This window comes from Eretmochelys imbricata, chromosome 2 (assembly GCF_965152235.1).
Source record: "Eretmochelys imbricata isolate rEreImb1 chromosome 2, rEreImb1.hap1, whole genome shotgun sequence".
NCBI classification, from domain to species: Eukaryota; Metazoa; Chordata; order Testudines; family Cheloniidae; genus Eretmochelys; species Eretmochelys imbricata.
Window position 1 is genome coordinate 229,572,786 of NC_135573.1, and position 26,261 is coordinate 229,599,046.

At 39.7% G+C, this 26,261-nt stretch overlaps 1 pseudogene; it reads left to right on the top strand.

Annotated features, from left to right (window-relative positions):
• Window positions 1-5,447: 5,447 nt before the first annotated feature.
• LOC144260199 (macrophage mannose receptor 1-like) overlaps window positions 5,448-26,261 on the top strand; it is a 39,388-nt pseudogene continuing 18,574 nt past the window's right edge.

The window sequence follows — 26,261 nt, forward strand, 5'->3', positions numbered from 1 at the left end:
TGAAAGTGTTCATAAATCAAACAATGTGTGCTGGGTCATCATCCGAGACTGTTATAACATGAAATATATGGCAGAATGCCAAATGTAAAACAGAGCAGGGGACATACAATTCTCCCCCAAGGAGTTCACTTACAAATTTAATTAATGCACTATTTTTTTAACGAACATCATCAGCATGGAAGCATGTCCTCCAGAATGGTGGCTGAAGCATGAAGGGACATACAAATGTTTAGCAGATCTGGCACATAAATACCTTGCAACGCCAGTTACAAAAGTGCCATGCAAATGCCTGTTCTCACTTTCAGGTGACATTGTAAATAAGAAGCAGGCAGCAGTATCTCCCGTAAATGTAAACAAACTTGTTAGTCTTAGCAAATGGCTGAACAAGAAGTAGGACTGAGTGGACTTGTAGGCCTTAAAGTTTTACATTGTTTTGGTTCTGAGTTCAGTTATGTAACAAAAAAAAATCTACATTTGTAAGTTACACTTTCACGATAGAAATTGCACTACTACTTGTATGAGGTGAATTGAAAAATACTATTACTTTTTTATCATTTTTACAGTGCAAGTATTTATAATAAAAATAATATAAACTGAGCACTGTACACTTTGTATTCTGTGTTGTAATAGAAATGAATATATTTGAAAATAATCCAATAATATTTAATAAATTTCAACTGGTATTCTGTTGTTTAACAGCATGATTAATCACGATTAATTTTTTAAATTGCAGTTAATTTTTTTGAGATAATCGTGTGAGTTAACTGCGATTAATCGACAGCCCTAATTTTTATCCATGTTATCTTACCTCCCCAGATCATCAGAATTAATATTCCCAGCTACTTTCTCAAAAAAAAGTATCTAATCTTTTCTGAATAGGTTAGTCTTCCATTCCCCTTTGTACAATTTTATCTGCCACTCCCCAGTTACCTTCTGTCATTACAAACAATTGCTCAGAACAGTGAGTCCACAGTTTTTCTTTCCCTAAAGGCATGTTACCATTTTTAATTCTGTGATAGGATGGAAAGGCATGAGCACCAGCAAACTGAGGATTTATTTCCTGCTTAGCAATACTGCAGGAGCAGTGGACTGGGGCTATGAAGCAGTGAAAAACAGAGGAAAGGCAGGAGAGTCTCTAATAAAATAACTCACTGGTAATTTGAGAGAGAGTACAAGCATGTGGGGAAGCGGAGCTCCACATTCTACCTGTCTATCCATCTACATATAAGCCTGTACACGTCATGTCCACTTGTACTGAGCGCCTAGTCCTTAAAGGCTGTAGTATAACCTAAGCAGGCTCTTTTCCCTAGAAAATGTAAAATTCTTTTGTTGTGTTTATTACAACCTGTGAACTCCCACACTTCAAAATAAAGATCTGGTGGAAAAGCTCTGGTGATGAAGGAGGTTTTGCGTGTGTTGCTGTTGTTTCAGAAGCTACATGTGGTGTTAGAATTTGGGGGTAGTGATGGAGTATTCATTGGGGCATCAGTTGAGCAGACCATAAATTCATTTAATCTGACGTATGAACCTATTCAAGACACCCATGATCTCCACAATTTCAAAAAGGTACAGCCATCTCAACCTCCAAAGCCTTTTTCCTCATCAAGAATTAAGGGCCCCAGTCCAATGCCCATTGAAATCAGTGGAAATACTCCCACTGACTTCATTAGATATTGGATTGGTCAGTAAAAGCATTGCTGCTCCAGGGAGAATCTGTGTGATGTTACATTCAGAACCCTCCCACCATTACCTCTGCATGTCTCCCTGGAATAAAGTCTGTCTTGTCCCAGTATACAACATACAATAGGGGAAGTAGTGTAGCCAAGTGGATAGTGCACTAATCTGGAACTCAGAAGGCCAAGGTTCTATTCCTGGCTCTGATGCTGGCCTCTTAGGTGACCTTAAGCAAGTCTCTGTGCCTCAGTTTCCTCATCTGTAAAATAGTGATAGTGACCTCTTTTGTAAGGTGCTGTGAGGTTCACCTATGAAAATCGTTATAAAAGAGTTAGGTATTATTATGGGTATATTTTATATTATAGGCATTATTAAGTCAAATGGGAGGACTTGTCTAAACAGTGAGTTAGTGTACAGCAAGCTGGGGTGCAAATCTACAACATACTAGTGTGTCATGCATTAACTCTCCGTATGGACCTTACTATCCTGCATGCATTAAAAGTTCCCCAATGCGCATTGACCTACTCCCAGAGTAGATCGAAGCACACTATATCACTTTTAATGCATGATAGCAGGATCCACATCGACAGTTAGTGAGCGGCATACTAGTGTGCTGTAGATTTATGCCCCCGCTTGCTGCCCACTACCTCCCCATGTAGCCGAGCCCTCATTTCACCTGAATAAGGACTTATGTTAAAAATTAGTAATAACCCTCAAGATTTGGATATTTTTTAAAAGTCTTATAACTTAGGTCTAAGTGAAAGTGACTAATGCGGGGGTTCACCGAGTGAGATCTTTGTCTTGTTTTGTGAATTATTGATATACATTACTGTCTCCTATGATTCTCGGAAGAAGCCTTCATATTAAATAAAACTGGAGGCACCAGTTAATGATGAGGAGAATAATTTCAAGACTGTCTAGAAAAAAATATCTGCCAGAACTCCAGTTGGGGCTTACGGTGGTGGTGTTTGGTCAATATTTAACAGTGTCCGATAAATTCTTGCGTAATGAGTTTTGCACTGTTGGGTCTAGGAGAAACCCTTAAATGTGAGAGCTTCTTGCTGAGGGTTCTGTAAAACTCAGCAAAGGTTTGAGTTATCTGGGTGATACTGATCAGGATTCTTACTACGGATAGGTGAAACGTTTCAACTGAAACTTTTTTTGGAGAAAAATGCAGATTCGGTGTCCAAGATATTTTTCAAATTCATATTGGTTTCAACTAATGGTTTTTGCCAAGAAAACCCTTAAAATCAGAAAACAATTAACATTTTCTTTTAACATTTCCAAAACAAATGTGTTTACATTTTTGAGCCAAAAGAGCTTTTCATTTAAAAATTTCCTTTAATTTCATTAAAAAGCAAAACAAAACATTTCATTTCCATTCAAACAAAAAGTTTTGTTCCAATCTAAAATTATTATTTTGATTGTCTGAGAATTTTGAAAAATGTTGTTTTCCATTGATGCAAAATGAATTTTTCTTTCAATTTTTGCAGAATTGCCAAAAAAAAGAGAAAAAGAAAAAAAAATCTGTTATTCACATAGCTCTGGTTCTTACTTATTTTTGTTTATGTTCTTATTCAATCAACATATTTTGTCCACAGTTGAAGAGTTCAAATTATATTCTTTCCCTTGCCTAATGTTTATAGTTGCTTGAGTTTCCATAGAGTTATATTATTCAGCAATTTATGCAGTTCCCTTTTTTAATTTTCTGGAGTTCCTTAAGGATCTTTCATTCCTTTTGAGATTTAAGTTGAGCTGTCAAAACAAATAGCTTATGTCTAATTTTTGCATTTAGGTCTCTGTTTCATAATCAAAGCAGAGACTTCTGAGTTTTTCTGCTGGCATAATTTCACTTTAGAATCTAATCTCTCAGCATTTTCCAACAAATACCTGCTATCTGCAATGGGTGTTTTAGCTCATATGACTTTATTTTGTGTTACAGCACTTCTCACCCGAAACACTAAGTGACTTTCTTTCACAAGAGTTTTCTGGTGGTCATACCTACCAGTGTATCAACATTGGCATGTGGAGTCAAGGCAGCTCAAAAATGCTATAAACATACAGTAAGTAGAGTGGCAGTGTAAAGGTGCTGTAAAATGAGTGCAGATAGCCTCCTGAGACTACGGGCTGGTGTAAAGGCTCTTCACCACCACTTTTCCCAGGCCTCTGCATCGTAAATATGTTGACTGTAGCAAGAGGTACGTACACTACTGCAGCTCACTTCTTCCCAGGGCCTACAAGTAGACTGAGGCTGCTCTGAGGAACTTGCAGAGCTCTGCACCTAGAATAGAGGGGGTGAGGTCCTTATTCCTGCTCCAGCCCCTGGATGCCAGGTAAAAGGGTTGACGTGATGTAAAGGGGCCCAAACGCCCCGGTTCTATAAGGGAAGGATTCACCTGGTGGAGACACTTCAGAAGACCTGTGAGGACCCCCTCCCCCTCAAGCTCTGGTGTAGGGGACATGTCAGGGGATAACCTGGGGGTGTGATTCATATGTGAGATGCGAGGCCACAGCATGCAGCACTGTGGAGATTCTGGGCAGGGCTGTGGGTCATAATGTGGCCCTGCAACTCTGCTTAGATGCACTCCTCACAGCTTTTAAAGTTACACCAGCAGCCCTGGAGCAGCCCGGGACTGAATTGTACAAAGCTTAAAGCCACCTTAGGGGCCCCACTCTCCCTGGGCTGTGCATTCTGTGCTGCCCCTCCTAGAGGCACAATGCAGAATCTCACCCAAGGAATGTTACCTTTGCTACACCCCTTCCTCTGCAGCCTCATGCAAAAGAACAAAGTAACTGCAAATTAGGACCAATATTCATGATGAGCCATTCACAAACAATCCCATGCCCATGTGTGTTTGGAAAAAGGATTCAGGGAACAATTCTGACCGATGAACAAATTGTAAAAAAAAAAAATGATTGGTTTGTGCATAATTTATTACGAGAAAAAAATGGCTCAATTAATCTAATAAATGTTTGCAAATATCGTTTCAATCAGTTGTATTGCTGCCTTACTATGGCTTCAGTCTCATCTTATTCACGCTCCTATTAAAAAACCCCTGTACTCATTTTTAAAATGTTTTCAACTTTCTCAATCTTTGGAAAGTTTGAATTTGGATCTGATTCTGGAGCTGAACTTTACAGCCAAATACAGTTTCTCTGAAACATGGGAACATGCAGACTACATCCCAACCTTACCATGCAGCTCTAAATAGGTCTTTATGGGGATGAACTATGGCATGAGAAAAGAGAGATCCTAACTTCTAATTCTTGAAAAAGGAACACCACATGTATTTATCACAGAAATTCTGAAGGATTTCTGTGACTTGGGGTATCATAATTCTCAGTATTAGAAGGACTTTTAAAGCTTATCCTAGAAGGAAAGGGACAAATTGTGCTTTTACTGCTGGTGCAGCATTTGCTCTCTGGAGAGCGGAAGACTTGACAACCTAAACATCTGACCTCTTTTTCACACAAACATGTCCCCAGAAAATCTGCACGGAACTGACACCACTTTGCTTACCGCTTGCATTTCTGTGGAAGAAGACTTTAGCCTCCGTAGGAAGAGATTCACTGACATGATCAAAGTTTGCTCTGTGAATTCCTGGTGTTTCAAAATGCCACACGTGACAGGATATTTCCTTATTTAGAAACTTCCCCTGATCCATCTGCCTTCAGAACTAAGGAGGCCCTACTATGTAGCTCATTTCATATGGATCTTTTAGTTTGTGATAGGAACTACTGACACATCAGAAGAAAGCAATTAAATAGTTGCAATGACTCTCTCACTACTCCTGGTTTTGCTCTCTCTTATCCATGAAACTATTCAGCAGCTGGGTAAGTCCCTGTCCTAGATCTGTTGTAAATGAGGATATGAAAGTGCTTCTCTTCTCATGCTTTTCCTGGGTCACTTTAATGCCCTTTGATGCAATCTGATTATTCTTTATATTTTATTTCTGAAATTATTAATTTGAATGGCTTATAGCAATAGAATAGGGATGCAGCTCTGTGTAACTGAGATGTGAAAAACAACATCTTGTCTGCTTAACCTTAAATGCCTCACAAATGTTCCCTATGGCGAGAGAGACAAGTTCTGATTGAAGTCACCTCTCCTTTACACAGGTGTAATTCCTTTAGCTTCAGTGGAGTTATTTCTGATTGACACTAGGATGCACGAGAGGCGAATCAAAGACTCAAAATTGGATTTGCAATAAAGGAAATGTGTCTGGAACATTATATAGTGTTGCCATGCCTGGAGCAGAGACATTGTCCCCTCAGGTTATGAACAGACCTCTATGTCCACACAATGCCAGCTGGTTCTACTTTGTGGAGCAGGGTAGCATTGGAATTTGACACAATGAGTTTTGAATGTATAAGGAATGTAGGGTTCAGCGTGAAAGATTTGACTAGAAATTGATATTTCTGAAAAATGAAGGTGGAAAGGTTCAGTATGGAGAATTAGAAATACTCTGTAGGAACCTTTCAAAAAAAATAACTGAAATAGGCAATTGGTTGATTTTCAGATTATTAAAAAAGTAAAATCAGACCAGGATAGCACAGTAAATGACAGAGAGGAGGTTAGATACTTTGTTGTTATAATAAAAAAATGATTGCCAGTAATACAACAAATTGCACAGCATTATTATTATTATTATTTTTTACAATAATGACACCAATGAATGGACAATCAGTGCAATGGAATTTGGTCTTAGGATTTGTCAAACTTTAAAATCTGAGTCTCTAAAATGGCGTTGTTGATTTTTATGATATATTTAAAATATATAAATTACCAACGTTGTGTTTCAGGCTGTACAAATGTATAAGATATTACCACAGACGTTAGTCTAGTTAATAAACATACAAAGCAATTTTAACACACTATACCCAGTGATATCATCTGCTTGAAGTTATTTTGATTTCTCACAGTTCATCTTTGAAAGGCTTCTTGGAAAAATGTCTTATGCATTTTATCTGTGCATGTATGTGAATGATTGCTTCTCTCTGGATGCATGAGTGACACCTGATTTCTTTCTCCTCAGTTATCCATACTGCAGAAGAAATTCCTTCTTTCTGCTTAGGTTTAACAGAACGTATAGTTAAGTGGTAAAAATCATGCTTCCTTCAGTAGGAAAAAATCTACTCTTCTGCTTACAAACCCCTCTGGCCAAAAAAATGTTTTTTCTCATGTTGTTTTTCTGAAAGTGGAATATTTTAAATATATAATGAAGACCACAAACATTGTGTACAAGCTCACAGTTCTAGCTCAGTCAGAACTGCCATTTGCAACCAGGACAATGAGTCACAAAAATTCAAGTGGGTCTCTGTTCACCAGCTTTTGAGTGTGGCATTAAAACTATGTTTGGGAGTGCCTTCAAAGAAAGACCAGGTTGCAATCACTTTGAATCCTTGCAACAAGACAAGTGAACTTCAACAGTGGGGATGCAGAAATGAAACCCTCTTTTCACTTGAAGGAGAAGATTTATTTTTTCATTCTGGCAACCGAGAAGAAGAAAATATCATAGTATCCAAGGGAGCAAGTGTAAAGAGCAAATGGAAGATCTATGGAACCACAGATGATTTGTGCTCCTGGGGCTATGAAGGTAAAGGTCTGAAAATTAATCCTTTTATTATTTTGCTAATTTCTTTGTGTATTTATTAGAGCATATGGACTCTTAAGCATTTGACCCCACAATCCTTGACTCAGTTTTGAATATGGATATATTGCAGAACTGGGCCTTGAGTGAACTGACCTTCCAAGTTGGTGGCTAATTTGAGAAAGGTAATTCTATCAAGTAAGTGTTAATAATTACACAAGGACAACTATGTGATTACACTGTAGATGCCGCGCTTAGGGAATGATGACTGCTACAACATGTAGATGAAATTAGATGCTGATCCAATAAAACACTTAAGCATGTGATTTGCTGCATTGGTATCTTAGTGATTGTACCTGCCTTCTTTGACAAAGAAATGTGAAATTACACTGTGTGTAAGTACAAAGAGAACAGGAGTACTTGTGGCACCTTAGAGGCTAATAAATCATCATCATCATCATCTTGTTAGTTTATTCAGCTACTCTGCATGAAAAATTACATTCTGCTCACTGGCTTATGTTTACTGCTTCCATCAAGTTTGGTGGCCCGAAAGGAAATTTTCTCCCATTCTTTCACTGTTTATGAATCTGGATAGAGAGAAGACATTGAAAGATGAATTTATATTTTAAACCAGTTCATATGTAGAACATAAATCCATCTCAAAAAATATTTTAAAAAATGAAATTAGTGAAAACAGGAAGTTCCCTCATTTACCTCACAAGTCAGTGCTCCTGGGAGTTTGGTTTTCAACGGCTGTAGCTAGTGATAGTTGTTACTATATACACTGACCAGGAGAATAATTCAGATGTTTTTCTCTCTAAAGTCCTGATTCAGAAAAGCACTTGAGCAAATGTTTAAATACATCCCTATTCCAGAAAGATCTTGAGCAGGTGTTTAACTCCCATTTGTTCAGTGGGACTTTGACACTTGCTTAACAAGTCAGGCATGTGCTTAAGTGCTTTGTTGGCTAGGGATGCTTTTGTGAGTCAGCATCCCTACAGCTCCTGCACTTCCCAGTTTTCTTTTGATAATAATGGGCAGCAAGTGTTGAGAGACCTTGCCTCATATTGCTATAAAGTTATTTATTTGGGGTCCAATCTTGCAGTCTCTTCTCAGTCACAACACCTACTTGCTATAAGGGGGAGTTTTCTTTGTTAGTTTTAGTATTGCACTCTTCGCCATAGTATCTGAACAGAGTTGGGAGCGTAGAAATTACCACTCTGGATCACGCCCAAAGTCCATCTAATCCAGTACTGTCTCTCTGACAGTGACTAGCAACAAATGCTCAAGAGGAAGGCATAAGAACCCTGTAGAAGGCAGATGCAAGGGGATCTGCCCCACACATTAGGTCTTATCCTGATCTCTAATGGTTAGAGACTGGCTAAAGCCATGAAGCATGATGTGTAATATCTCTTCCAAAATGCTTGTATTTAATTATAGTTTCTGGATATTCTTGTTACCTGTGTAAATATTCAATTCCTTTTTGAATCTCACTAGGTCCTTGGTCTCAGTAGCTTCCTGTGGCAGTAAGTTCTACAGTCTTTCTACCCATTATGTAAAGAAGTATTTCCTTTTATCAGTGTTGAATTTCCTACCTTTTAATTTCATTGAATGTCTCCTTGTTCTTGTGTACGAGACAGGGAGAACAGAAGTTCCTGATCTACTTTCTTTACATCAGTCTTTATTTTATGTACTCTTTCTTATTCATCTCCTTTCTATAGTAAACAATCTGAATCATTTCAATCTCTCTTCATAAGATAATTTTCCAGGCGCTTGATCATTCTTACTACCCTTCTCTGTACTGTCTAATTTTGCAGTATCCTTTTTGACAGGGGATGACCAATACTGCAAAAAGTATTCCAGATGAGGCTGCAGCATTCGTTTATATAAAGTTATTATAATATTTTTCGTCTTATTCTCCATCCCATTCCCTATGCAGCCTAGCATCTTGTTTGCTTTTTTGATTGCAGCTGCAAAGTGAGCCAAGGTTGTCACCAAGCTGTCTACAGAGATGCACAGGTCCCTTTCCTGATTTGATACAGTTAATTTAGACACCCGTGAGGTGTACAAGTCACATTGATGCCTCCAATGTGGATAACTTTGTGCATTTATGTACATTGAATTTCATTTGCCATCAGGGTGCTGTCACAGGGTAACTGACTTTCTGAGAGGGGCAGGCACCTAGCCGACCTAAGACAAGCTCCACTAAAGAGAATGAGCCAACCCAGATCTACCTGTAAGTAGTTAATTGCCTGGATGGCTGGGCTGCAGTTAAATAGCTAAGGAATTCCTGGTTGTAATAAAGGGTTAAGAGGGTCCAGTCAGGAAGGTCAGCAGAACAGAAGAAACTTTCCTGAGGGAAGGAGCTTCTCAGAGAGCTGGTTGGAGAGCCCACCAGAAAAGATGGACTTAGGAAAGGTGCTCCTGTAGGGAGCAGGTTCTGAGAGAGAAGGGCTATGAATGCCAAGTACCTAGGGAGGCCCAGTTTCAGCAAAAGGACCTTCCCATACAGTGGCAGGAGGTCCTGATCACTGGGGAACTGTGTGCTGCTCCAGAGAAGAGCTCCAGTGGTTTGACCTCTGCAGGGGCCCTGTGACCCAAGAAGGAACAGTTCTATTCCTCAGGTGGTGTCAGGAGGCCTGACTCCAGAAGAGGATCCCAAATCAAGATTTTGGATGGAGAAGAGGGATGGATTTGAATGATGCAGACAGACTAAGATTAATTCTCACTCCCCAGCTAGACTCTAGAGATGAAGACTTCCCTGCATGGCCTTTTGGCCTTTGATTAAATAAATGAGACCCCCCACACTGGAAGGGAAACTGTTCACTCCATAAAGCCTCACTGAACTTACTGAGAGCCCATAAGAGGAAACTGTCAGGCACACCCCCCCGCAGCTGCACACTGGCCAGCCAGGGAGTATGCAGGGTGATGCCAGCTTTGACACAAGTTAGCTCCAGAGATGAGGGCATGCTACAACAGCTGCTCAGTCATCTAGCTTTCTTAGGTGTTTCTAAAGTTTCTCACAGTCCTCTCTGGTCCTGACTAACCTAAAAAACTTTGTGCCCTCTGCAAATTTTGCTACCTTGCTACACTGTTCACAAATCATTAACAAATATATTAGGCAGTACGGGACCTAGTATGCATCCTTGAGGCACTGGCCTGTTAACCTTTTGCCAGGATAAAAATTGTCTAATCTTACTTTTTTCTTTCTACCTCCTAGCCAGTTTTTGGTCCATGACAATATTTTGCCTAATAACCCAGGATTAGTTCGTTTCTGTAGTAAACTCTTGTCGAAGGCGTTTTGGAAATCTATAAAAGTTATGTCAACTAGTTCTCTTTTATCCACTAATTTATTGACATGCTCAAAGAATTCTAAGAGATTAATGTACACAATGTTTCTTTGCAGAAGCCCTGCTAGTTAGACGTTACCATATCATGATCTTCCAGGTGTTTCATTGTTCTGTTTTTCATTAGAATTTCAACCAATTTTCCAAGTACACATGTAAGACTTACTGTTCTATAATTGAGAAAGTTTAACATTTATAATCAACTTCTTTTTTTTTAGGGAAAAATACTTTTCAGTGCTTTAATTATATTTGTTTGGGACACTACAATCTTTTCTACCTCAGTAGAAGGTTATTTTCAATTTTAGTTTTACGTTTTCCATTGAGCTGTATATTTTTTCCTGTATTTGCTCAGTGTTCATGGTCACTCAGGAACTGATGATTAGCTGGAAAATTGAATATCAATCACTCAGGCTTAGAGGGTATGTAAAGAAATTAGTCATTTTCATTGACTTCACTTTTTTTCCTTATGTGGTTTAAGTCTGAACATAAAGTCAATATTATTAACTATTTATATTTCATTCAAATTTCAATGTATTTCTCCAGTTTTTTTATATATCCATATCTATATCTATCTATAAAGCTATCTATCTATCTCTAGATATATATGTATGCTGTCAAGCAATTAAAAAATTAATTGCAATTAATTGCACTATTAAACAATAATAGAATACTATTTATATAAATATTTTTGTGTTTTCCACATTTTCAAATATATTGATTTCAGTTACAACACAGAATACAAAGTGTACAGTGCTCACTTTATATTTATCTTTATTACAAATATTTGCACTTTAAAAAACAAAAGAAATAGTATTTTTAATTAATCTAATACAAGTACTGTAGTGCAATCTCTTTATCATGAAAGTTGAACTTACAAATGTAAAATTATGTATGAAAAATAACTGCATTCAAAAATAAAATGATGGAAAACTTTAGAGCCTACAAGTCTACTCAGTCCTACTTCTTGTTCACTCAATCAGTCAGACAAACAAGTTTGTTTACATTTGCAGGAGATAATACTGCCTGCTTCTTGTTTACAATGTCACCTGAAAGTGGGAACAGGCATTTGCATGGCACTGTTGTAGCTGGCGTAGCAAGATATTTACATGCCAGATGTGCGAAAGATTTATATGTCCATTCATGCTTCAACCACCACTCCAGAGGACATGTGACTATGCTGATGATGGGTTCTGCTCAATAACGATCCAAAGCAGTGAAGACCAACGCATGTTGATTTTCATCATCTGAGTCAGATGCCACCAACAGAAGGTTGATTTTCTTTTTTGGTGGTTTGGGTTCTGCAGTTTTTGCATCAGACTGTTGCTCTTTTAAGACTTCTGAATGCATGCTCCACACCTCGTCCTTCTCAGATTTTGGAAGGCACTTCAGATTCTTAAATCTTGGGTCGAGGGCTGTAGCTATCTTTAGAAATCTCACATTGGTACCTTCTTTGCATTTTGTCAAATCTGCAGTGAAAGTGTTCTTAAAATGAACCAACATGCTGGGTCATCACCTGAGACTGCTATAACATGAAATATATGTCAGAATGTGGGTAAAACACAGAGCAGGAGACATACAATTCTCCCTCAAGGAGTTCAGTCACAAATTTAATTAACACATTACTTTTAAATGAGCGTCATCAGCATGGAATTCTGTCCTCTGGAATGGTGGCCTGGAAGGGAAAAGAAGGGTCAGATGTCCCCACAGACACCTGTGGGGGGGTACATATTCGGCAGGGAACTGCAGCGGCAAAAGGAGCAGAATGTGGGGCCCCCAGGTGGCCCCATGGCAGCAGCTCCTGTGGCGCAGCTGTACCGCCTCCAGCCCTTCCACACAGCTCTGTCTCCTGTCTGGGGTCTGCACAGCCCCCACAGATGACAGGGTTCGGGATGGGGGTGGGAGTGGTACCGGTTCATCCATGCCAGAGGAGCCGCCAGCGTGTGGCCTCACGTTCTTTTCCTTTCACCACTGCAGTTCCTGGTGCAGCAGGAAGACAGAGCCATGCCCCCAGGTAATGTGGGATGGGGAGGGGATGAGGAGAGCATGGGGTCCCCAGGCTGGGGGTGGGGAGGGGTCATGTGGGGAGATCACGTGCCTCCACTCCCCCTTTAATTGGTGCTCCCCTCTGTGTCCCTCCCATGAGTCGCCCAGTAGTAAATAAGAAGCAGGTGGCAGTATCTCCCATAAATGTAAATAAACTTGTTTCCCTTAGCGATTGGCTGAAGAAGAAGTAGGACTGAGTGGACTTGTAGTCTCTAAAGTTTTACATTGTTTTGTTTTTGAGTGCAGTTATGTAACAAAAACACCCTCCCCTACATTTGTAAGTTGCGCTTTCATGATAGAGATTGCACTATGGTACTTGTATGAGGTGAATTGAAAAACACAATTTTTTGTGTTTATCATTTTTACAGTGCAACTATTTGTAATAAAAAGAAATATAAAGTGAGCACTGTAATTTCTGTAGAAACACAGTTTGTAGTAGAAATGTGATTTGTAAATGTTAAGTTAGAAAAGTTTTCCTGTCAAGGCTAAGACTGTTTTATAAAATGAGTAGGCTAATTGAGTCTGAGAACTTGGGGAACCGAATTTTTCAAGAGAAGGAGGAACGAAAATTTGCAAGATGACCTGGAATGTGATGCTGTTCGGAAGGCATTCTCCAGAACGTGCTATATACAGTAGGCCCTGCTTACATTAATATATTATCACTTCTGTATCTTTATCATTTTGTCTCCTTAGATATCTTTACATTGCTAGGAAATGCAAATGGGGCACCCTGCGTATTCCCTTTCAAGTTTAATAGCAAATGGTATAGTGAGTGTACAGATGCTGGCAGGACAGATGGCTGGCTCTGGTGTTGTACAACCACAGACTTTGATGCTGACCAATTATATGGATTTTGCCCACTAAAATGTAAGTTCTGCATTAATATATTGTTTGCTACAGCACATTATTTAACAAACCAACACTAGCAAAATGTCACTGTCTTGCTAATGTTGAACAGTCTAACAGATAAAACTTCAGTATATGACTCATTCCCACATCCTGTTCTTCTTTGCAAGGCAGTAATACAAAATGTTGCATATGTGAATAGAAAAGGGTGCAATTTAAAAACAAAATAGCATGCAGTTCCTCTTACTTAAAGTCTTGCTGAAAAGCAGTATATAAGAATGTACCTCATTTACACCTTCCTATATTGTACTAATAGTATGTACATTGCCAAGTATTGTGTAATCCTGCAATGAGACCCTGTAGTAATGTATATACACATGAGAACAGAGTTACAGTTAATGTAGGATGCCTAGTTATGAATTTACTGACTCTAGAGATGTTAATATCTCATGTTGCAATAATCTAGTTTTATGCTTTCTAACTTGTGTGTTTTTTAATAAAACCCTCCATGAAAACCCGTTAGGCCCAACTTGTCTGAACTACTGCAACATTCTCCTTCCTCCACCATCTTCCCCACGTGCAATCTCTTAAAATTGCTGCTGCTAAAATTCTTCCTCTGCTATGGCTCTGCCTACATCAGTCCTTCTCCAAACCCTTTCCCTGACTTACCCTTGACTTTAACATGAACAACCAGTTTCTTCTCCTCACTTTCTCATTCACCACCTTACATCTCAGCTCTCACTGTCTCTCCGTTCTTCCCAAACTTCTCTTCCATCGTTGTGCCTTCTTCCATGATGCCTCTTATCCTTGAACTTCACTCCCTCTCCTATGGATTCAAAATGCTTTTCTATCATGATTCAGATCCCTGATTAAGACACACTTCTTCAAGTCTCCAGAGAGGGTGTTACAAACATCCAGCATAAAGGAATTCCCTCCATCTGCATTGGAGCAAACTGTTTCCACAGATTCACAGCCAACTCCATCATCAAGCCCTTCTAACCCAGTGTCCCCCACTTCACAAGTGGCAATAATTGTCAGATTCACATAATTGCTGGTGTGCTGACATTATTATCTTGTCTCCTTGGCCTACCTGAAATGTTCCCAGATTTCCTGTGGCCCTGGCACAATGATGTTTTACAAAAATATCAGACTCAGTTTGACTCCATAATTAATTTTACCTGGTTAGTCATTGTTACTAGTAACCAGACTGTATCTTTTGTTTCTCTGCAGGTAAAGATACTATCAGATTTTGGAAGATAGATCCTTCAACAGGTTTCCACTACCAGATCAACTCCCAATCAGCTCTAACATGGCACCAAGCAAGAACAAGCTGCCAGCAACAGAATGCAGAATTATTAAGTATCACACAGATGCATGAGCAAATGTATCTAAGAGGTAAAGAAACAACCCCCTAGAAAGCCCTGACTTGCATTCTGGGAATACTAGGCATAGTATTATAGCTACCTCCTGTGATAGTCTTTTTGGAGTGGTGGGATGGAGCGAACTTGTTTCATTTTCAGTGGTTAATGCTACTTCCAAGAGTTTATATAAAGGTGGTTAGCATGGTATGAATGGATGTATGTGCTGATGGTTCCAATAATGTCAAGAAATTTGGTATTTTAGGCTACTTTAGGAATCGTTGTCAGTGAACAGAAGAGCAGTTCTTAACCTCCAGTTTGGAGCAGGGTAATAATGAAATTGACCCTTTGTTAATGTGTTTTACATATAGCTTCAAGGCTGAGTTTACTCTATGGAAGCTTGCTCATGTTCACTTTGCAATTGCTGCCATAAATAAAGGCTTTATTTGCAACTTCTTGTCAAAATCTCAGCATGAAATGTTAATTAGCTTCTTATTAGCCTGTCTGAAATCTCTGCAGCAAATACATGAATAATCCACAAAGTATAATCTTTATTAACTGGTCCTGTCCGAAAATGGAATAGTGCAGCATGTCATGTAATTTCTTGTTTAGGGTTAACTGAAAGTATGGGTTCTGCTCTCTGGACTGGGCTTAACAGGCTGGATTTAAAGAGTGGATGGCAATGGATTGGAGGCAGTCCTTTCAGATACTTGAACTGGGCTCCAGGTAGGTATAAACCTGTTGAATATTTAAAACCAGAATTCTGTTTTCATATTACCACAATGTATCTCAGGTAGGGCTGCCAAGCAATTAAAAACATTAATAAGGATTAATTGTGTGATTGAACATTAATGGAATACCATTTATTTAAATATTTTTTGATGTTTTCCACATTTTCAAATATATTGATTTCAATTACAACACAGAATACAAAATGTACAGTGCCCACTTTATATTTATTTTTATTGCAAATATATGCACTGTAAAAAACAGAAGAAATAATATTTTTCAATTCACCTAAGTACTGTAGTGTAATTTCTTTATCATGAAAGTTGAACTTACAAATATAGAATTATGTAAAAAACCAAAACACCTACCTTCAAAAACAAAACAATATAAAACTTTAGCGTCTACAGCTCCACTCAGTCCTACTTCTTGTTCAGCCAATCGCTCAGACAAACAAGTTTGTTTACATTTGCAGAAGATAATGCTGCCTGTTTCTTGTTTACAATGTCACCTGAAAGTGAGAACAAGCATTTGCATGACACTGTTTTAGCTGGCGTCACAAGATATTTACATGCCAGATGCGCTAACGATTCATATGTCCCTTGATGCTTCAACAACCATTCCGGAGGACATGTGTCCATGCTGATGACAGGTTCTGCTCAATAGCGATCCAAAGCAGCGTGGACCAATGCATGATCATTGTCTGCGTATACCACAAGAAGGACCCAAGACTTGTCATGGGTTTTAATCAGGACCCAACTTTATTATATAGGTGTCTGGGACTACCCAGCAGATAAAGTGTACAGTGCAGGCAAATCCATGCTTATTCAAATCAATTCTCCAGGGCTTCCATGAGCTCCCCTTTGTTTAATCCATGCTTATTCAAATAAATTCTCCGGGGCTTCCACCCCCCCCCCCTTGTTTCCATCCAGGTCCCCCAGCCATGGCTTGGACCTTACCATCCACCACACTCGTAAAAGGGTTAAGGAGGGCTATGAGAACGGGGCGGGGGAGGGAGGGGGGGTGAGGTTGGGTCTCTGCTGTACCAATCATAGAAGTCCCCAACCTCCTCCCCTGTTCTGTTCCATTATCCATTCCTGTTCTGTTCTATTATTACTTCTTTTAAGTCCTTTACCAGGCCATTTATCTGGTCACTGGCTGCCCTCCCTATGGAGTACCTGCACTGAACACCTGCCCAACCTTACAAAATAAGTTGTGACATATGGTCTACCACCTTTTCTTCTCACCAGAAAAGGTCTCCCCAAAGCAGTGTGGACCGACGCATGTTCATTTTCATCACCTGAGTCAGATGCCACCAGCAGAAAGTTGATTTTCTTTTTTGATGGTTTGGGTTCTGTAGTTTCTGCATCAGAGTGTTGCTCTTTTAAGACTTCTGAAAGCATGCTCCACACCTCGCCTCCTCGATTTTGGAAGGCACTTCAGATTCTTAAACCTTGGGTCGAGGGCTGTAGCTATCTTTAGAAATTTCACATTGGTATCTTCTTTGCATTTTGTCAAATTTGAAGTGAAAGTATTCTTAAAATGAATATCCTATTATTGATTCACGTTGTCCTGGAGACCCCGAACAGAAATATAAAAGGCCCTCAGATCCAGGGGGTCTTTTCTAATATGCACCCCCTCTCCCTCTGCAAAAAAGCATCATTCACTGGAGTTAAGTACATCTCTTCAGGAAGGCACAAGAGGTGCTTGATGCTCAAAGACTAACTTTGGCATTAGACTGCACCCAGTGAGAGATTGCGGGGGAGGGGAACTTTGAACTGACGATGATCATTAATAATAACCTATAAGATAATAGCCTGTGCATACAGAGTTAGATATAGATATTTGTTTTTATTTAGATGGTTACATGTGGTTAAATACTCTTGGTAGAAAGTTATAGTGTGTATGTGTATTCGAATAATTATTTTTATTACATATACTTTTAATATATTTAATGTTATTGTAGATAGGTGGAATCCAGTTCCATTCTGGTTAAGTAAAATCCCTGTTATTTTTTGTTTTTGTATTTTTTGACTACCAGGTGTATTACTTTGTCTACTAATAAATAACCTTTTATCACAGTATAACTCACCCACCATCACAGACACACACATACACGTCTCACCTGCTGAATACATTATACCACCACTGTGACAGACAATTGCTAAATCTAGGTCAGGTTTTGGGACAGGGTAACCCTTTCATGTATTTCAAATTATAACACAATACCTTTACTCTGAGAGGTCACTTTACACATGTATAATTTTTACTGTGAACAAAAGCTTGTTCAAGAATCTATAGAAGACTACAATATTCCAGTACTATAAATGTTGAGTTAACTTCTGTCCTGAGAGTACATGGATGTAAGTGAGGGCAGGATCTGGCTCATTAACTATACTGCTAAGCAGTCGTATCAGCATATATTTCGACTTCTCTTGTAAGATATATCCGTTATAATACACTCAGAAATGTATGTGGGCGCCAACCATAAAAATAGATTTGCCTTTCCCATAAATTCAGTTTTTCTTGTTTCAAATCCTATTATGATGGGATTTTTAAGGTCAAAAGGATGATGGAACTGAATGAACCTCGAGTTCAGATGTTTTTCCTGTTCCTTAAACCTGAATACTACATATAGATATTTCTAAGACTGCAAATCTGAGTTTGGATTGAAACTGGGGAAAAAATGAGAATGTCCTGGATAACATTCATCCAGGAACAAGCTCCCCAGACATATTTAAAACTCAGAACTGTTCTTGACATACAGGGAGATTCTCTTTTTTTGTGTCTTTTTTTCAAAGGAAGTCCCTCTCCAGAGTCTGGAAAAATCTGTGCAGCTTTAAATCCTGGAAGAAATGCTAAATGGGAAAACTGGGAATGTGATCAGAAACTTGGCTACATTTGTAAAAGGGGAACCACAAGTTTAGATTCTTTCACTGTTCCCTCAGGTAAGTCAGTCAATAAAAATAAAGTTTGTTGATCTGTACTGTAGCATTACAGGCTGCCAAGGTGAGCAGATACAAAGATAAAATGCACTTTATCTATATGAAATTATGAACTGTTTTCAACAGGCAGGAATTCTTTTCCTAACATACACATACACTCTTCTGTTTTGTTGGCTTTCATTTTGCAACCACTCTGCCCTTTACCCTATTTAAACATCATGGGCTGGATCTTCTGACCCACTGGCACAGCAGTGAGTAAAGATGGGGGAGGAGAAAAGGAACTTAAAATCCACCTTTTCCATAGCATTTCTGCCAAAGCGTCACTGAAATATTCACAAGAGTGAACATAAGAAGGGGAGAAGATGGCTGAAACAAAGTGAATAGTTTTTTTCATAAAGGGGAAGAAAGTAAGAAGTGAAAAAGCAAAGGAAGAAAACAAGTGACACATCACAGAGGTGGTGCACAAGTTATTTTAAGGGAACAGGGCTTTTTCTTGTAATTTTTCCCTATATCCATATCTGGGAAGTTCAGGTAGTCCCATATATGGTCTGATGTTTCTTAGTGAAAGCATCTATTTTAAAAATACTCACTCCAAAGGCATTCAGCATTAGATTACAACAATTTCTGATGTTCAGTTAACTGAGAATCAGTTATGAAATAATATAAAAAAAGATGTCAATACCTACAGATTACTTAGCTGTAATATAGGAAAATCTTACATCTGACATTAAAAATAGTAGCTATATTCAAATGTGTACATCTTACAAATTGTAAAGTGCCCTCTTTTTAAAGTGTTTTAAAATGTTCATATTTTTAATCTTTCATTTGACTATACTGGTATTTTCTATAGCAGATTCTCCATGAAATATTAGACCTGACTTTCAGACTTTTGATAATAATGCACATTGTAGGGAGAGTGGTCACTTTGGATGAGCATCATGCACATTGTAGGGAGAGTGGTCACTTTGGATGAGCTATTACCAGCAGGAGAGTGAGTTTGTGTGTGTATGGGGGTGGGGGGGGGTGAGAAAACCTGGATTTGTGCTGGAAATGGCCCACCTTGATTATCATGCACATTGTAGGGAGAGTGGTCACTTTGGATAAGCTATTACCAGCAGGCGAGTGAGTTTGTGTGTGTCGGGGGGGGGGGGTGAGAAAACTTGGATTTGTGCTGGAAATGGCCCACCTTGATTTTCATACACATTGTAAGGAGAGTGGTCACTTTGGATAAGCTATTACCAGCAGGAGAGTGAGTTTGTGTGTGTGGTTTTTGGAGAGGGGGTGGGGGGTGAGAAAACCTAGATTTGTGCTGGAAATGGCCCACCTTGATTATCATACACATTGTAAAGAGAGTGGTCACTTTGGATGGACTATTACCAGCAGGAGAGTGAGTTTGGGTGGGGGAGGGGGGCGGAGGGTGGGAAAACCTGGATTTGTGCTGGAAACGGCCCAACTTTATTATCATACACATTGTAAGGAGAGTGATCACTTAGATAAGCTATTACCAGCAGGAGAGTGGGATGGGAGGAGGTATTGTTTCATGGTCTCTGTATATAATGTCTTCTGCAGTTTCCACAGTATGCATCCGATGAAGTGAGCCGTAGCTCACGAAAGCTTATGCTCAAATAAATTAGTTAGTCTCTAAGGTGCCACAAGTACTCCTATCCTTTAAACTGTGACTGTTGCTAAGTATCCACTAGGATGTGTTGTGCTGAACTTAAACATGGTTATCTAAGTATTGTGGTTGTTGGTCCCACTTCATCTCACTCATCTCCTACCACTGTAACCCTTCAGTTCTGCATTTTGCTTCTCCTATTCCTCTGCCCATTCTTCTTATTCCTGTTCCCTTTCTATTTTCCTCTCCTTCAGTTTACTTCTCTCTTTACTCATTCCCCTATTTCACATCAGCTATCTCTTCCAATCCTCTACTTGAACCCCAAGTATCCTCTCCCCAAAAGCTTCTATATTTCTGTAACTTAAAAAATATGTTGTACAATTCCACCCCCAACAAACACAGCAAGCTCTAACAACACAGCACATGTCTATCATGATCACTTTGGGCTAAACTGGGTTCCTGGCTTATGCATGGTACGGTGTGAGTGGCAGGAGTATGTACACATACATGTCTTGCATAGCCCACATAAATATGGGAAGACTAGTCATGCCAGGAGAAGTACACACTATAGAGGACTATAGGAAATTACTATCCATCTAGTACAATCAGGGAATGCCTCCAGTACTTTCTTGTTAATTGAGTTTGTCTAGTAAATATTTATCTATTTATGACTACAAAATAAAACCTCCATTGGTACTTTTTTCTCATCTGACTGCCAAAATAAAAGCACATTGATAATGGAACTTTTAGCATTTAGTATTCATACTGTTTTAGCTTCAGAAGAAATTTAATTTAAATTTATAAAATACTACAATAGAACTATGATGCAAGAGAAGAAGGCTCTTCAGAGCTGCAGAAACTGACTGGGGTTGGTTTCAGTTACACTACAACTCACCAGATTTAGGCTTTGCATGTGGAAAAATAATCAAGATTATGTCCATTTTATTTTATTGCATTGTTTTCATATAGTAGCTGGAAAGCAATCGTTTTCCTGTGAGAAGCACTTTTAAAAAAATCTGCATGTTCTCCCTGTCATTGAGGGATAAGATGAATGTTAACAAGAAACCTCTAAGTTGTTTGAATTCACAAAGGTTTTCAGCTCAGGTTTAGCAAAGTTTAAATTACAGATCCTAAAGGTTTGCTAGCCTTCCTATCCTTGCTTTCTTTCTGTGGGAAGATGAATAGCACATGAGTAATTAATATTGTTCAGATATGACAGCTTCCATTTGGTTTGCAGCATTGAATGAAATGTCCAGTTGATTTTTTTCTTTTTCAGTGTTTCAAAATATTTGGCTCAAGTGAAAGTGAGACATTGATGTGGCATGTTGCACAAATGGCTTGTATAAATTTAGGAGGAAACCTGGCTTCCATACCAAATAAAGAAGTCCAAGGTATAATGTGTGAACCCTTTGGTATTAAATGAAGCATCGACCAGTTCCCATAACAATTATAAATGAAGGCAAAAAATATACAACTGCAGTTATACATTCTACTCTTTTGGCCTGTTGTATAAATGTAACAAAAATTTTAGTTTGATAAGAAATGGGCCTTGGGATCATAGTAACATAGAAACTGCCATACCAGATTAGACCAGCAGTCCATCTAATCCTGTGTCCTGTTTCTGAGACTGCCCCAGTCACAGAAGCTTCAGAGGAAAGTGTCACAAACCTCATAGTGTACAGTTATGGAATAATCCGCTCACTCAGGAAATCACTTCCTAATCCCATCAGTTATTGGCTGTAATACAAAAAACTACATTAGGCCCTCAGAAGTTAGGAAATGTCAAAATTAAGGTTGCCTGAAGTTAGACTAGATGATCAGGTGGACGATAAGGTGGATAGAAAGCTGGCTAGATTGTCGGGCTCAACGGGTAGTGATCAATGGCTCCATGTCTAGTTGGCAGTCGGTATCAAGTGGAGTGCCTCAAGGGTCGGTCCTCGGGCCGGTTTTGTTCAATATCTTCATTAATGATCTGGAGGATGGTGTGGATTGCACCCTCAGCAAGTTTGCAGATGACACTAAACTGGGAGGAGAGGTAGGTACGCTGGAGGGTAGGGATAGGATCCAGAGGGACCTAGACAAATTAGAAGACTGGGCCGAAAGAAATCTGATGAGGTTCAACAAGGACAAGTGCAGAGTCCTGCACTTAGGATGGAAGAATCCCATGCACAGCTACAGTCTAGGGACCAAATGGCTCGGCAGCAGTTCTGCAGAAAAGGACCTAGGGGTTACAGTGGACGAGAAGCTGGATATAAGTCAACAGTGTGCCCTTGTTGCCAAGAAGGCCAATGGCATTTTGGGATGTATAAGTAGGGGCATTGCCAGCAGATCGAGGGACATGATCGTTCCCCTCTATTCGACATTGGTGAGGCCTCATCTGGAGTACTGTGTCCAGTTTTGGGCCTCCCACTACAAGAAGGATGTGGAAAAATTGGAAAACGTCCAGCGAAGGGCAACAAAAATGATTAGGGGACTGGAACACATGACTTATGAGGAGAGGCTGAGGGAACTGGGATTGTTTAGTCTGTGGAAGAGAAGAATGAGGGGGGATTTGATAGCTGGTTTCAACTACCTGAAAGGGGGTTCCAAAGAGGATGGATCTAGACTGTTCTCAGTGGTAGCACATGATAGAATGAGGAGTAATGGTCTCAAGTTGCAGTGGGGGAGGTTTAGGTTGGATATTAGGAAAAAGTGTTCGCTAGGAGAGTGGTGAAACACTGGAATGCGTTACCTAGGGAGGTGGTGGAATCTCCTTCCTTAGAAGTTTTTAAGGTCAGGCTTGACAAAGCCCTGGCTGGGATGATTTAGTTGGGGATTGGTCCTGCTTTGAGCAGGGGGTTGGACTAGATGACTTCCTGAGGTCCCTTCCAACCATGATATTCTATGATTCTATGATCACAATGGCTGCATCAATTTCTACTTCCAACTGGAACCTCCCAAGGGCCCCAAAATTTGACTAGCTACTCAGGTCAAAAAGGGGCAGCAGTCTGAAAACATTTGGTGAATAGTAACAAATTATGTAGAAATTGGGATAGGTTTGTGAAAGATTCTGTTAACTGTAAAAAAGGGCATACATTCGTTATGAAAATTATTCAGAATGAATTATTAGACCAGCTCTTCTAATAATGCTGCATTACTCATAAAAGGTCATCAGGTCTTTTTGCAGTGCTGTTGCACAACAACCTCAAACAAAAAAAACCAAAGGCATTGTGCATCTTATTCCTTCATTGGCAATATGAACCGTAAGGATTTTTTTGGGGGTGGGGGTGGGGGGGGCATATTTCAGCATACTCAAAACCTTCCTTTTCGCATTGGTTTTTAAAATTAAAATGTCTTGTTTCTTATAAGTTAATGTTTGAGTAGCGTATATTCCTTATGATTTCACCACCAAACACTATATTCAAGCCATAAAATGTGACATTTAGGGTAGGTGTACACCAGCTGTGCCACCGTAGAGTGTCCGGTGAAGATGCTCTATGCTGATGGGAAAGTTGCTCTGCTGTTGGCATAATTATTTCACCTCCATGAGAGGTGGAAGCTATGTCAGCAGGAGAGTGTCTCCCACCAACATAACACAGGCATGGACAGCGCTTAGGTCGCTGTAACTTGCGTCCCTCAGAGGGGTGTCTTTTTCACACCTCTGAATGATGCAAGTTAGATTGACTTAGGTGATAGTGTAGACCTGCCCTTACTTTCAAGCAGGTGGGATTTTGCAGAGAAATGTTTTTACCATGACCTCAGTTGTGGACATGTGTTCATTTTTTCTGTCTGGAGAAAATCATGTCGAGGTTCCCTTATTTAAAATGTTTGCTTCCTTTCAGCCTTCCTCTTCTACCAATTAAGGGAAGTCATGACTGATACATGGACTGGATTGAATGATATAAATAGTGAGTTATCATTTCTTTGGACAGATGGAAGTGGTGTCTCCTATAAAAACTGGGCCAACGGTGCACCTACGTACAGACGCACATACTCTTATTTTTATTATGATGGTGGTAATGATGATGATGACTATCAGGAGGTAAACCAATCATCATTAAATAGCCATGAATGGCTGTACAACTGTAATTGAGCCATCTTGTGAATGTGCATTATGCTTCAGTTTTTAATTACATGATCATGTACTATTTTTTCCACAGGGCTAGTTTTTTAAGAGGATAGCAAAAGGCACATCCTTAGTACAAAGGCTTTTCCCTAGCCAAATTTCAAATCCCTGCTCCAAAGCACTGAGGCATTAGAACTCCTCAAAGTAAAGGCCACCAGATTTTATTTTAACATCTAGCATCAGTCTCAGAAACAACTGATCTGTTCATGGCTGAAACATTCCAGAAAAATTCAGCCTGAGGCAGACAACCAATGTGGAAAATTTCATCCTGAATGGTTAAATTCTGGCAAAGGCAAAAAGCAACTGAAAATAGGGTCTTGTAACGGGAAGCACCAATCAAACTTAACTATTGGCAAGGCTGCCAGCTATGTCTGAAATATGATAATAGCTACACAGCCTGGGTGTACAATAAGTGATTTTTTTAACACTTCAAGTGCAGTTGTACCCATCTAACACATGTACAGACTAATGTTTTTAGTATGTAATTTTACTAAAATAAGTTTCAGTCTTTTCCTCTTTCCTGAAAATCCATTTTAATGATTTTCTGTACGATCAAAAGTTGGACCTAGATAGACATACAATAGATATTCTAGTCCATCACCCTTATCCGTACAGGAGTCTTTCCTATTACAGCTGATAAGAATTATGCTTTACAAATAACATTTGTTACAAATTTAGCCCCTTTTCTGGTGAGTAAATAATCTGTGAACTCATCATATTAATATTTTTATTTGTAAGTACTTGCTGTCTACAACTTCTGGCACTAGACAGCCCAGAAGTTGTGAAAAGGAAATGAGTCCATAGCCATTCTCTTTCCTCCACAATAGCTAAGAAAGGGGTGGGGCAGTCTTAGAAGGAAGTTTGATGATTGACACATGGGGTTGGCTGGGTGAGGCTAGGTCTGGGGGCCAGGGAAGGAAACGGGTGGAGAGGGAGACAGTGGATGATGGGTGAACTGAAATTGAATGAGAAGCCAGGGGAGAGTGGGACTGACAGGTCAAGAAAACTGGCAACTGGAACCAGTTGGAGGGGGGAGGAGGTGTAGGGAGGGAATACAGATCTAACAAGGAGCTGGGTTGCGTGGGAGATAACTGGGATTGGCTGGGCAAACAGACTGGGACAAGAAGCCAAGGGAGAGGAGGACAAGGAGTCTGGAGAAGGAGACTGGCACTGGGAGCCAGCGGGGACAGAGAGCATGGGCAGGGATAGGTGACTGGAGACTGGGGAGAGATGGGGGACACATCAGGGAGTGGTGGAGGGAACTGGGAATAGCTAGGCAGAGAGAGTTGGAGCAGGATGGGGGAGACATGGACTGGGAGAAACTGGCAGAGGGAGTCTGGAGTGGGAGACTAGGACTTGTACAGAAAGGAAATTGGGACTGGGACCAGTAGCCTGAGGCATGGAGACTGGGACTAACTAGATGAGGAGAATGGGCTTGGGACTGGGAGTCAGCACTAGGACCAGGGCAGGTTGAGGGTTCAAGACTGGGGAGAAAGGAATCTGTGCCCTCTAAAGCACACTCACCTTCAGAGCCTGAAATGGAACTCAAGATCCCTGAACCTCACCAGTCGTCTGCTGTCAGAGGCAATTGCCTGTGGGCATGGGTGAGCAAGAGTGGCAGAATCTGCCTCAAAAACAACAGCTCATCTGAATGCCCACCCTTCCCCTTTCACTTATGTTTAAGGCTACCCTAGATTTTGTGAGCAAAAACACATTTAAAATACCCACCCACCCCTAGCTCTCCCCCCTCCCTGAAAAAAAAATTCAGAAGTTTAGAAGACTATACAAAAATATACACTAAGAGAATTCAACTCCTGGTTTGATGTTAGTGTTGCTGTTGCTTTAGAATTGATGGTATTTTACAATTAATATCATACATTGGTGGACTCCGACAGATTTTGCATTCCATAGAAGCACAGACTGAATGACAGAGTCTATTTGGGTCAATCATAATTAATATTACATATGTTTCTTCCCTTTCCAGGTGACACTGAAAGATTTTGGACTGCAG